Below are 12263 nucleotides of genomic sequence, written 5' to 3'. Positions count from 1 at the left end.
CAGGTACGAAGGGTGGGAGATTCTTGCTAGACTGACTTAGCAAGGTGCTTGCTACAACTGGCCTCTGCAACACAAGTCCCAAAGGTAGGACTGAGTCAAAAAAGGGCTAAGAGGGGACTGTCTAGAGTTTGGTCAAGGATAGAGTCTTTGTCAGTTGCCGAGGAGCTGTCCTGGCGATTGTCCTCAAGGTTTATATAGTCTAGACACGAGTTACCCTGACGACAAAACCTCCCCAACTTGGGAATTTCTGCTGCCTTGACCGTGAATGGTCACAGAGAAGCCTGTAACTGTCGGTGCCTGGCTTTGGTTCCGTGGTGGGGACAGGTGGGCTCAGTCAAGGGAAGTTGATGCTTCCTGGAGAGGGAGCCATGGCCAGGAGAGAAGGAAAGGAAATGGGGAGGGGGCTGGGAGGGCCAAGCTGGAGGAACTGGTGTAGGGATTCGAGAAGTCACGAGGAGTGACAGGAGTCTGTCGGTAGCCACCAGGTCACACACCTTCTCTGCTATTAAAGCTCATCCAAGGGACCCTGAAACTCCAAATACAACCTTCTGCAGGGCAGAATTCCCCTTCTAATTCAGCAAAGCAATTCCAGGGAGAAGGGACACCCCAGGAGGCCAAATCACAGATGGGCTTCCTGCCTCCTCTGTCTGACCCAATTTTGACCTTGAAGGCCAGCTGGCCAGCGTGTTAACCAGTAGTGCTGCCTGAGCCTAGCAAGGGGTGGACACGCTAGGCAGCATGTCCCCAACCAGCTCCTCGAAGTGCTGGCCTCCACTCTGCAGCGACTCACCGGCAGTACCCTGCAGAAACCACGGATGGACCCAGCACACGCCCCTAAGTCAGTACTCAAGAGAAACTCACTTTTTTCCTGAGACAAGCAGAGAGCTGAATGCTCAGACACGAAGAAGTGAAGCACCGTATACCATCTCTTTTCTTGGAAAACAGAATGCAGCCGCTGAAGGCCAGGTGTTTTAAAAAGGTACTCAGGCCTCAAGACTTAACCATTAGCCATTTCAGAGTCCAAGGGATACTTTCAAATAGAAGGTGATTGGCCCCGGGCTACCTGACTTCCTCTCGTTGCATCTTGACATGGGTTAAAACCGGCAAACTGATCAAAAAGACGATTGATTGTTACTAACTCATGTTTATCGAGTGCTGCCATGGGAAAAACTGACCAGGACTTAGTATAGAGAGGCTTGTTCAAAAGGATTATTGCAAGGAAGGAAAAGGTACTATGGGAAAAGGGGGATGGGTATAGCTGTGACCACAAGCCCGTAAGCATCTCAAAGTCAAGCAGAAAAAAGAGGTTTCTTTGTAGGGTGTGGGAGAGAGGAGCAGAATCTTTGGAGAGGAATCTAAGCAAGCAAGGGGAAGTGGCCAGCGGGGTCTGACCAGAAAGGGTCTGGCTGTGCTCAGCTGATTCCCAGGAAACACTGATAAGGGGAAACAGTCCACCGCTCCCGCTAGAGGGTCAGCAGAGTTCAGGGGCCCGTAGGAAAGAGGGGGGGCTGACAAAAATTTGGCGAAGACAAAGCAGAGGGTAAGAAAGGGGCAACTGGGAGCTTACTAAGGGGTTAGCACTGGGCTAAAATTCCCACGAAGAAGGCGCTACTCTTCTTTTTCCCATTTTGCAGAGGGAAACGGATTCTGAAAGTTCAAGCAATTTTCCCAGAGTCACACAGCTAATAAAGTCCATGTAACTCTTGTTACCCAAAGGGAGTAATATAAATAGGATATTTGGAGGGTAATATGGAGGAATTGGACCTTTTCTTTCATTTCACTTCCTCTGTAATGTTCAACACATGTTTGGGGGCGAATAGAGTGAATGACGAGGGGGAGGGGCTACAATTCTACCAATCCACCCTCACTTAATCCCATGAGTCTTTTCATAACTGGTGTCGTACATCCTATGCTTTTGCTCTCCTAAATCTGAAACTAACTGAGCTTTGACTGAGTTGTTCTCCCCGAGTTGCCTACTAAGCTGCCCCGGGACACCCCAGAACCATCACGGGAAGATGGAGCCAAGGGAATTGACCACGTCGATACGCCTTTCTCATGAGCTTTCCCAGGGAGGGGGGAGAGGGATAAGGAGTTGTTCTCTGCCAGGTCCACCCTCCTAAGTATTATGCACCAGGACAGTGGATGCCCTGACCACGTAGCTTCAGCCGCAGTGACTTTGACACTCTTAATGTGCACTTAAAAATCCAGATGTGCCTGTCTTGGGGCCAGGCCACCCATGTCACTGCCAACACTGCGTGGAGCTCCTCAGACTGGCACCTCCATCCTTCCCTGCCCTGGGGGAGGCTGGCCTCTCCCCCATGAGACCCCAGCAGTCTCTCAGCTGTCTCAAGACCTCCATGATTCATGACGCTGAAACTGAGCGCACCTCCCCTCAGCTGCGTGAAATAAGTACAAACCTCTGCGCAGGGTTGGCCATGAAGAAATTCGATTTCTTTGGGGTCTACACATACACAAAACCTCAGTTTTGGTTCCTGAAAGTCTGGCACCCAGAGAGGGACAACACCCTTAAGGGACTAAATCAGAATTATGGAGTCTTATCCACTAGCTCCTTTCAAAAAGAATCCCACATCCAGAAGGGAGTGTTTCCCAACAGGCTGCACACAACTTCTAGCACTTTCCGAGCTCCTCCTTCCACAAATGCCCCATGAGGCTCCTTGAGTTATGGTCCCTCCCCAGCCACCTCATGTCCACAAGATCAGGCAGTTGTATACGAATGAGACTCAGAGACTCTGGGTTGCAAACGGATGCAAATCTACCTGAACTCTGGCTTGACCAAAACAACAGGAATTTTTTTTTTTTTTTCGGTACGTGGGCCTCTCACTGTTGTGGCCTCTCCCGTTGCGGAGCACAGGCTCCGGACGCACAGGCTCAGCGGCCATGGCTCACGGGGCTAGCCGCTCCGCGGCATGTGGGATCTTCCCGGACCCGGGCACGAACCCGTGTCCCCTGCATCGGCAGGCGGACTCTCAGCCACTGTGCCACCAGGGAAGCCCCAGGAATGTTAATAATACCTGCTCATAAGTGGCTATAAATTCCATGAGGTTGGGACCAGATCCACCTGGTTCACCATTGTATCGATAGCACCACACAATGTGCCCTGAACCTGCTAACGATTAATGTGCATTTGTTGAGTGAGTAAAAGAATAGAGGAATGAAGCAACGCTGCTTCGTTAGGTTTTTGTGAATATCAGTTAAGACCCCATATGATCTGTAAACGACACTTCTCTGCAAATAACAGCTAAAAATAAATGTGCTGTTATTGTTACTCTCAGAGATCTGTACTGTAGGCATGGTGTATTACAAAAATTAAAATGAACCATATTTATTGTAGAAATCATTTCCCAGACAGAGCACGTTTTTCTCAAATGTTAAAAATGGAAGAAATTCCTAATTTTGAAAGGCTCAATATTTAAGCCACTTGCATATGATAATAAATAAACACATTTTATATTGAATACATAAATACCATGTGCAAAGAATTAATAGTGACATTAAAAGTATTTTCAATCTTTAGAATCAGTGCAGAGAAATAAAAATAATAAATGTCTTACAAATAAGCATCTGGCCATGTTTCTTCTCCTCTGAACAACACATACGCAAACACACCCCACACACAAGTCATAAAAGAAGGTCTGTTAGCCATTGTTAGATGCTACAAGCTGGGAAGCTAAATTGTTATTCCGGAATGGAGGGAGAAATTGCTGGAAGCAGCAAATGATGACTAGAATTAGGCATCTCCCAGAACATTCCCAGAAACAAGCCTTCCTATGGTGTGATGGGGAGAAAACTTACTGATGTCTTGGGGTGTCCAGAAGTAACCATTATAAAATGTAACTAAAGTAAATTAAGCTGTCATCATAACCATGACACACAGGAAGCTAGGGACCCTGAAAAGGCAGGTTTCTCTAACGCATAAGAAATGTTACCATAAAAAAAGGAGTGCTGGGGCTTAGAATTTGTCAGCATTTATGCTGCACAGTCCCAGAAGGAAAACACTGCCTGATGGACACAAGGAAGGTAGCTCTGTAATAAAGTGGAAGAAGAAAGCCTCAAGCAACCAACAGAATTCTCCACCTCGACATGTACTGATTCAGTAAGAGACTCCCTGGAGAGTGATTTCCTTCACCAGGCACCTCAGCACTGGGAGAGTGCCCTAGATTTTTCTCCCTTCATGCTATCATGGTTTTCTCCTGGGGCCCTACGCTTCACGTGTAACAGGCGAAATTATCGTGTCCACGTTCTCCTCCCTGAACAGACCACGTGGCCACGGCCTGGGAGCCAAGGAACAGAGGCCGCCAGCTGGCAGACAGCCAGAGCCACTCAAGGGCGGCTCGTGTCTCACCCTGTACTTTCTGGAAGGAAAACGTCTCTTCTCTACATTCATCCTGCACCAGCTGGTGTAAGAAGTCAGATCTGGGGTTGTTCCCAGATCAAAGGAGTTGCTTGTTGTAGCCTTGGGAGTAGGAGCAGTTGTGTGTGTGTGTGTGTGTGTGTGTGTGTGTGTGTGTGTGTGTGTGTGTTTTCCTCGGTTCCAAGTCACTTGCCAGGGCGCTGACAAACACACACTTTGCCTTCTTTGGCAGCTCAGCCTTGCTGAGATCACAGACTGAGGACAGTCTTTATTCAAAGCGAAAGTAGATTTCTCTCTGTTAAATGCTGAGGTGAGAGGTATTTCTGTTTAATTACAATAATTTCTGATTTCCAGCATACAGGCTTGAAACCATAGCAGAAGGCATCTTCAACTTGTAGGACGTCTCAAACGTAAACAGATTGGGTTCTCAAATTTTGAGAGTCAGTCATTTGAAATTCCTCACAGGAATTTAATGTAAACCAGTACATGGAAGGTACATGGCAACAGATGCGTCTTCTAGCTTTGGAGTCGTTTGGCCGAGAAATGGGCTTTCTTAGGAGGGATGGATTTCTCGTCAACAGAAGAATGGACCACCACCCTGGCGAGCTCCCAGGTTCCTTCTCCAAGGTGTTTCAATTATTACTTCTCTAGATACCTTGTACATATATTTAGAATTTTAAAAAATAAAAGCTTATATGATTTCAGTCATCAAACAAAAAAATAAATAAACAATAAAATGGAAATGGAAACCATTCTTGAATTACCTCGACTGCTAGTGTTTGAGGAAAAACAGTTTAGTTAAAAGCAGCTGGGACGGCGTGGAGACGTTCGTGGATCTTCCAGTGAAACTTAGAGAAACGCTGTCCAACTTTCAAGATACAAGTCCAGCCCTTTGTCACATGACCCCCCTCCCTCAGTGCAGATGTCTCGATATCCCTAGTTTTGAGCCCAGCCTGCGGGGAGCCCCAGCCCATAAATGGCTGTGCCCTCTGCACATGTCACAGGGCTTTACCCTCTAAGGGCCAACAGCACTGCCCATAACCTTCATTAGACAGGGATTATGTATCTAAGTCAGCAGGAGAATGAGGTCCTCTTTTCTCCAAAATGACGAATGAAATAAGTCGCATAGACACAAACCCCTTACAATTATAAATAAATAAATAAATAAGAACTGAGAATGTAACGCAATGATGGCACTTTATTGAGCAGGGAATTGTTGAGAGAAAAATATTGACATGTTGTGAACAAAACAGATTTGTCACAGAATCATGCTCTGGAAAGTAGCTCAGAAACCACCCAGTTCACGTCCTGCGTATATACCCCTTCCTAAACAGTTGTTGTCTAATGCCCCTTGTTGCTACTCTTATTGCTATTGTGAGGTTATTATTTGTTTTAAGGCTCATCTCTTCCCTGGAAAGAAAAGTGCCCTAGTTCTTTCTCTGGTTCCACTTTCCTATTCTGTCTCCATTTCCCATGCTCCAAATCCCCAACTTGGGGAAGCTGAAATAATCATTACACTGTTTTACTCCTATGTGTTCCGATCATAAAAGAAAGACACACTATAGCCTTTGATACTTGACCTTCATCATAGCCCTATCAAGTTACCTATTCTGCACAGCTTGATACAAAGCTAAACTGTGTGAACAAAAGAATGCAGAAACAAACAACTGTTATCAGGGAAGAGAAGTAACAAGAGCAAAGATAATATATGTCAATGTAAAGACTCCCAGTTCTGTTTCAATGATAAAGATTTGCCTGAAGCTCTCAACCACCAGGTCCACTGGAACCTGAGGAATGATAACGTTGACGCTTTCTGAACCTTGGGACTTTCAGTCAACTTAACACTTGGACTCTGTCAACCTCTGCCCTCTGCTGAATTCTTCTCTGCTCAAGCCCCTTCATGAATATGCATGGACCCTTAGCTTAAAACTTCAGCTTTTGTTTTGTTTTGTTTTGTTTTGTTTGCGGTAAGCAGGCCTCTCACTGTTGTGGCCTCTCCCATTGCAGAGCACAGGCTCCGGACGCGCAGGCTCAGCTGCCATGGCTCACGGGCCCAGCCGCTCAGCGGCACATGGGATCTTCCCAGAGCAGGGCACGAACCCCTGCATCAGCAGGCGGACTCTCAACCACTGCGCCACCACGGAAGCCCAAAACTTCAGATTTGCTGTTTGAGGAGAGACTGCTTTGGGAAAGATCCTCAGCTTTCTCCTTACTTGCTGTAAGTAATAAATCCTTCCTTCTCCTGCTCTTTGGTTTGGTTGTGTCTTTTGACACCTAGCAAGAGGCAAACCCAGTTTTGGGGGTAACACTCTCTCATGCTTGTGCTTATGTAATGGAAATCTTGTACATGTATTTTGTATTGTGTAGTTTTTGCTTTGAAAACATAAGAAAGTTAAGTTAATCTTGCATGAAATATGATAAACAGAGTATCTGCCACAGCGAACACTCAAGTCACTTGTCCTAACCATAATTGGTACAAATGGTATTTTACATTGCTCTCCTCATGCTACTATAAATGCCTGTTTTATTTTAGACACGCTCAATAAATGTTTCTCTCGCTAACTCAATTACAGAGCCCATGTAAATGAAATCAAAAGCAACTTGGACTTGTTGTTTTCCTAAGAACTGTGTAGCAGGATCCTCTGATATTTGTAGGCTGTAGTTTTTAATTAATTGCAATCAAGATAAACAGAAAACTCAATCAGGAATCAGCCTCTAAGAACAAAACAGGAAGCTATTTGAGCTGCTGTGGATGACTGCACGGGTGGTCTGATGAAGCCATGTCCACAAATCCAACAGAAAACATTCAAAGGAAAATCAAGAATCAGTTTCAGAGGAGGCACGCACCTGCACTGTTATTTTGTCTACAAACTCCAAGAGAGCTTGGCATCTCCCAAAGCTTGTGAGTGAAGGAGAGTGAAGGGGAAACAGGAAATGCCAGAGGGAGATGGACCATTTCTCTGTCAGGGGTCATCTTAGCTAAATTCAGGAGGACACAGCAATTTTTTTTATATATATAGTATTTTTTTAATCTATTTATTCAATTATTTATTTTTGTCTGTGTTGGGTCTTGGTTTCTGCGCACGGCCTTTCTCTAGTTGCCGCGAGCGGGGGCTACTCTTCCTTGCAGTGTGCGGGCCTCTCAGTGCGGTGGCTTCTCTTATTGTGGAGCACGGGCTCTAGGCGTGCAGGCTTCAGTAGTTGCGGTATGTGGGCTCAGTAGTTGTGGCCCGTGGGCTCTAGAGTGCAGGCTCAGTAGTTGTGGCGCATGGGCTTACTTGCTCTGCGGCATGTGGGATCATCCCGGACCAGGGCTCGAACCCCTGTCACCTGCATTGGCAGGCAGATTCTTAACCGCTGTGCCACCAGGGAAGTCCAGGACACAGCAATCTAAGAAAAAGAATCAGCCAAAACCAAATAGTATAAAAAAGAAGAAGAAGAATTTCACCGGATTTTAATTTGCTCAGACAAGGTGTTCCTTCCTTTGTTCACTGCTCACTGGAATGGAACGTAAGGGGCCCATCTTGGAGCTTCCCTGTCTTCTTGTTTCTAATTCTTTATTCAGTTTGTAAATAGGACCATACTCCTCAAACACTATAGTTCTTCCCACTGAGACAGGAGGGAAGGGGACAGGGTGCAACCATCAAAAGAATGACACAACTGTTGAGGATACAACAAAAACTGGTTAGAACCTACTAGACCCCATTCTCTCTCATGTCCCATTCTCCTGCAATGCCATTTGTCTTTTTTTTAACCAAATTGAATTGTAAATTCATGAAATAAAAATACATTTTCTAAGGCAAGTCAAGGATAATTTGAATATAAAAATGTTTCTCTGCCCTTTGGCCTCCTCTCTCCCCTCTGCTGTGCATTGGGTATTTGCATTTTGCATCGACCAGACCTCCCCATTGGCAGATATACCTGCTCAGCCATAAAGAACAACATTCTCCTAGCATCAACAAGACAACTCCTTAGGAGGTATCCTTCCTGCTTAATCTCGTAAGGGACCACAATGACCCATGACCCACTACTCGCTTTGTACAAAGAGACCCGGACTGTGTAAACTGTCAATAATACATCACTGAACGTACAGCCTACTGTCTCAAAACCTTATATAACTGTGCTTTGACGTCTAACAGGTGCAACAGCTCTCAGAGCTTTCTGAGAGCCTCTTCCCGGGGTTATAATCCTCAATTTGGCTAGAATAAAATGTTCTATTTCTTTCTTAGATCAAATGATTAATTTTTTGGTACAAAATCAACTCAAATCTCCTATTTATAAGTAGCATAATATTAATAACCATGGAGGCTGCCCAATGAACGGTGCATCCCCAGCTCCAGCCAGCTCTCTGGCTGCTGCCTTTCTTCTGGTTCTGGCAGAACAAGCCCCAGCCTATCAATAGGTCCTTTCTTCACCCTCAGTCCCCTGTACCCATTCGATCCTATCTCTACCTCCCAAGGGACGCAAATCATCTCCCACAGGACCTCAAAATACTATTTTTTTTAGTGAATAGCAAACGGCAGAACGCTGTGTGTACTATGATCTCAGTTTCATAATAATTTTTTTCAATAGATAATCAAGTATGTGTTAAAAAGTTGTAGGGCTGGGGCTTCCCTGGTGGCGCAGTGGTTGAGAGTCCGCCTGCCGATGCAGGGGACACGGGTTCGTGCTCCGGTCCGGGAAGATCCCACATGCCGCGGAGCAGCTGGGCCCGTGAGCCATGGCCGCTGAGCCTGTGTGTCCGGAGCCTGTGCTCCGCAATGGGAGAGGCCACAACAGTGAAAGGCCCGCGTACCCCCACAAAAAAAAAAAAAAGTTGCAGGGCTTTTGTATAACACAATGGGAAGGCGTGGTAACATGGGAAGCTTTCACTTTCGTTCATGATATTTAAACTTCATATATATTTATACAACTGTCATCTTTAAAATAAAGATCAATTTTTCTAAGACAACCTCTTCTGATTACTCTTTTTTAGCACTATTCACGCTCATCTTTTCTGTAATGTTTTTAACAGCTGGATATTTTTGCCACTGTTTAAATGTATATAGTTATGCGTATATTTTTCCTTCTTTCTTTTTTTTCTTTCAGTTATTGTCCTCTCTCCTCCCTTATATTAAAAATCTCCTTAAGATTAATGTAAATTTTATATCAGATAATAGACGAGATTGTCTACAATCAAGAGACATGAATGCCTCTTTTAATACTCCTTAGAGCCCAGTTCATGGTAGACACTGTTGAACAACTAAATGAGGAGTGAGTATGTATAGTAATGAAGGAATCACACCAGCCCTTGGACCTATGTAAAACCTGCTTTAATATTCATTTTTTTCATCAGCAGTTGTGTATTTTCTCCAAAATATATATAACATGTATTAAATTATATAAGCCCCAGTAATTCTTGAAAACCTCCTTCTCTTTGTTTACAGCTGCCAACAAATTTACCAAAGCCAGATTTTCTTACCAACAATTTCAGTCACTCCTGACGACTGGTCAAAAACCCAGGACCCTTTTCAAACAATCAACAGATGTGGCGATTTAAGAATTACTGTGCTGGGCTTCCCTGGTGGCACAGTGGTTGAGAGTCTGCCTGCCAATGCAGGGGACACAGGTTCGTGCCCCGGTCCGGGAGGATGCCACATGCCGCGGAGCAGATGGGCCCGTGAGCCATGGCCGCTGAGCCTGCACGTCCAGACCCTGTGCTCCACAACGGGAGAGGCCGCAACAGTGAGAGGTCCACGCACCGCAAAAAAAAAAAAAAAAAAAAGAATTGCGGTGCTAATGCAAACTCAGCCAGGGTCAATAGTGACGGATTCCACTTAGCTTTCTCAGGTTGGATGAAACAAGATTTTACAGCTTTTTATATCACCTGCTTTTCCAGCCTTGTATTTGTCTATCAACATTTAATTGTACTTCCAATGGCTGGAGACAAACCATCTTTTCTTCTTTCCAAATGAGAATTTGTAGGGGTTTTCTAGTCCCATTTGCCACCAAGTGCTCATCAGAAGATGAACATCCTAGCGGGAGGTCAGTGATAACGAAGGAAAAAAAGAGTTCAGCTCCCAGGCCCAGTGATGGAACCAGCAGAGGACCTTACCCAGCTCAAGTTGCCATGGCAAACCGCCTAATGAAAAAATGCTTCCATTCTGAACTCATCACCGGAGGGTGATTAGAATGTAAATAATGGTGAGATATGTAGGTGATAACATTTTTCTGTTAAAAGAAATACGATGCAAAGCACATTCCCTTTGATTAGTCACCTGCAGTAGGTGTGGCTACTGTTTACCCCACACCGAAGCCCTGAAGCCTTTTACAAAACCTACTGTTTTCCATCGGATCTTTCTGTAAACTCCCATTATACTGCATAAAAAATATGCAATAATTAAGGCAATTTAAAATTTAAATGGTTTTGGGGCAATTAGAGTGAAGTCTGTCATTTTTCTCACTGTAGGGTATGCATAGTGTATGGGTTAGCATCTGTTCTCAGTAATTCCTCCAATTCAATTACATCACATTTGGAAACTGCAGGCAGATGCAAGGCATCGCTTGAATCACAATTTATCTTTTTTAAAAATTTAATTTATTTATTCACATAAAATTCAGGATATGTATCCCTAACCAAAAGTGGGAATTTTACATTTTCCATTCCCATCTATAAAATGCCTGCAGTATTGAAAACCACACGGCCCATTGCCGTAACACAGCCCTCTTGTTAAACACAGCTTTTGCTTTTTGGATTACCTGGACACCTACCACAGGAACTCGTCTCCTGCATGGGGAAAAGTCACACTGTAACTTCATTTTGGCATTGAGATGAGGTGAGCAGGGTGAACAGAGGCATCAGCACGCTGAAAAATCCAAAGAGAAAGAGCTCGGTGTGTTTGGGGCACTCGTTTATGTCTTTGTGCATGTGTTCATTTGATAAACATTGCCTGAGCACCTAGTATAACTCTCACCTGTAGAGTAGGACTGGGTGTGTCAGTTAAGCCTTATACACTTGGCCAAAGGCAAGGGGCTACCTTCTCAAAGTTTATCACCATTCTCTTTGTCCATGACCTCACAACAGGTAATAAATCTCATCCTGTAACTCTACCTACATACCGCCACTGATGCTACAAAATAAAGTTTAGTTCAGTGACCTAGTTCTCTCCAAGGTTGCAGCCGTGAGTCACTGCTAGCACTAAGTCACATCTGTGAGAACTACAAAATGGCACCCTCTGAATGAATAAATTACAAAAGCCGCTCCTTTCTCAGGATTTTAGCGCCCACCTTCCCCCTCCACCAAGCTACTTTGACCACGTGCTATCGGCACACCGCAGAGGGATGATGGTTCCTTCCCACTAGTCCAGATCTGACCCCATCTGCCCCAGCAGAAGCCATTTCCTGCATATCCTGTATCTCTGGGGACTAATGCTACCTTGACTGCTCTACCCAATCCCTGACTTCTTGTGGCTGCCACACCCCCTTCCTCCTTGGTCTAAAACTGTCCCTGGCTTCCCAGGTGTTTTCTGAAAGGCATCTTGGTTGATCCTTACAAGTGTTCTCAGTGGATTCCTCCTCCTTTTTGAGAGACCCTCCATACCCCAAAATGCCTTGAGGTTTTGTTGCAGGAAAGAGAATGGGGCGCGAGAGGATGGTCATAACCCAGGTCTCGGGCAAGTCCCTGGGATGGCTGCCAAGTGTGTGTTCTTGGCTTCGCACAGGAAAGGATTCAAGAGTGAGCCATAGTAAAGAGAAAGAAGGTTTATTCAGGGAGAAACAGAGTGTGGGCCATCTCAGAAGGAGAGAGAGCACCAGGGTACGGGGTGGTCAGTTTTAATAGGGGTGGGTAATTTCGTAGGCTAATGAGTGGGAGGAGTATTCCAGCTATTTTGGGGAAGGGGTGGGGATTTCC

Source organism: Globicephala melas, chromosome 18 (assembly GCF_963455315.2).
Source record: "Globicephala melas chromosome 18, mGloMel1.2, whole genome shotgun sequence".
Classification (NCBI taxonomy): domain Eukaryota; kingdom Metazoa; phylum Chordata; class Mammalia; order Artiodactyla; family Delphinidae; genus Globicephala; species Globicephala melas.
This window is presented reverse-complemented; position numbering follows the sequence as displayed.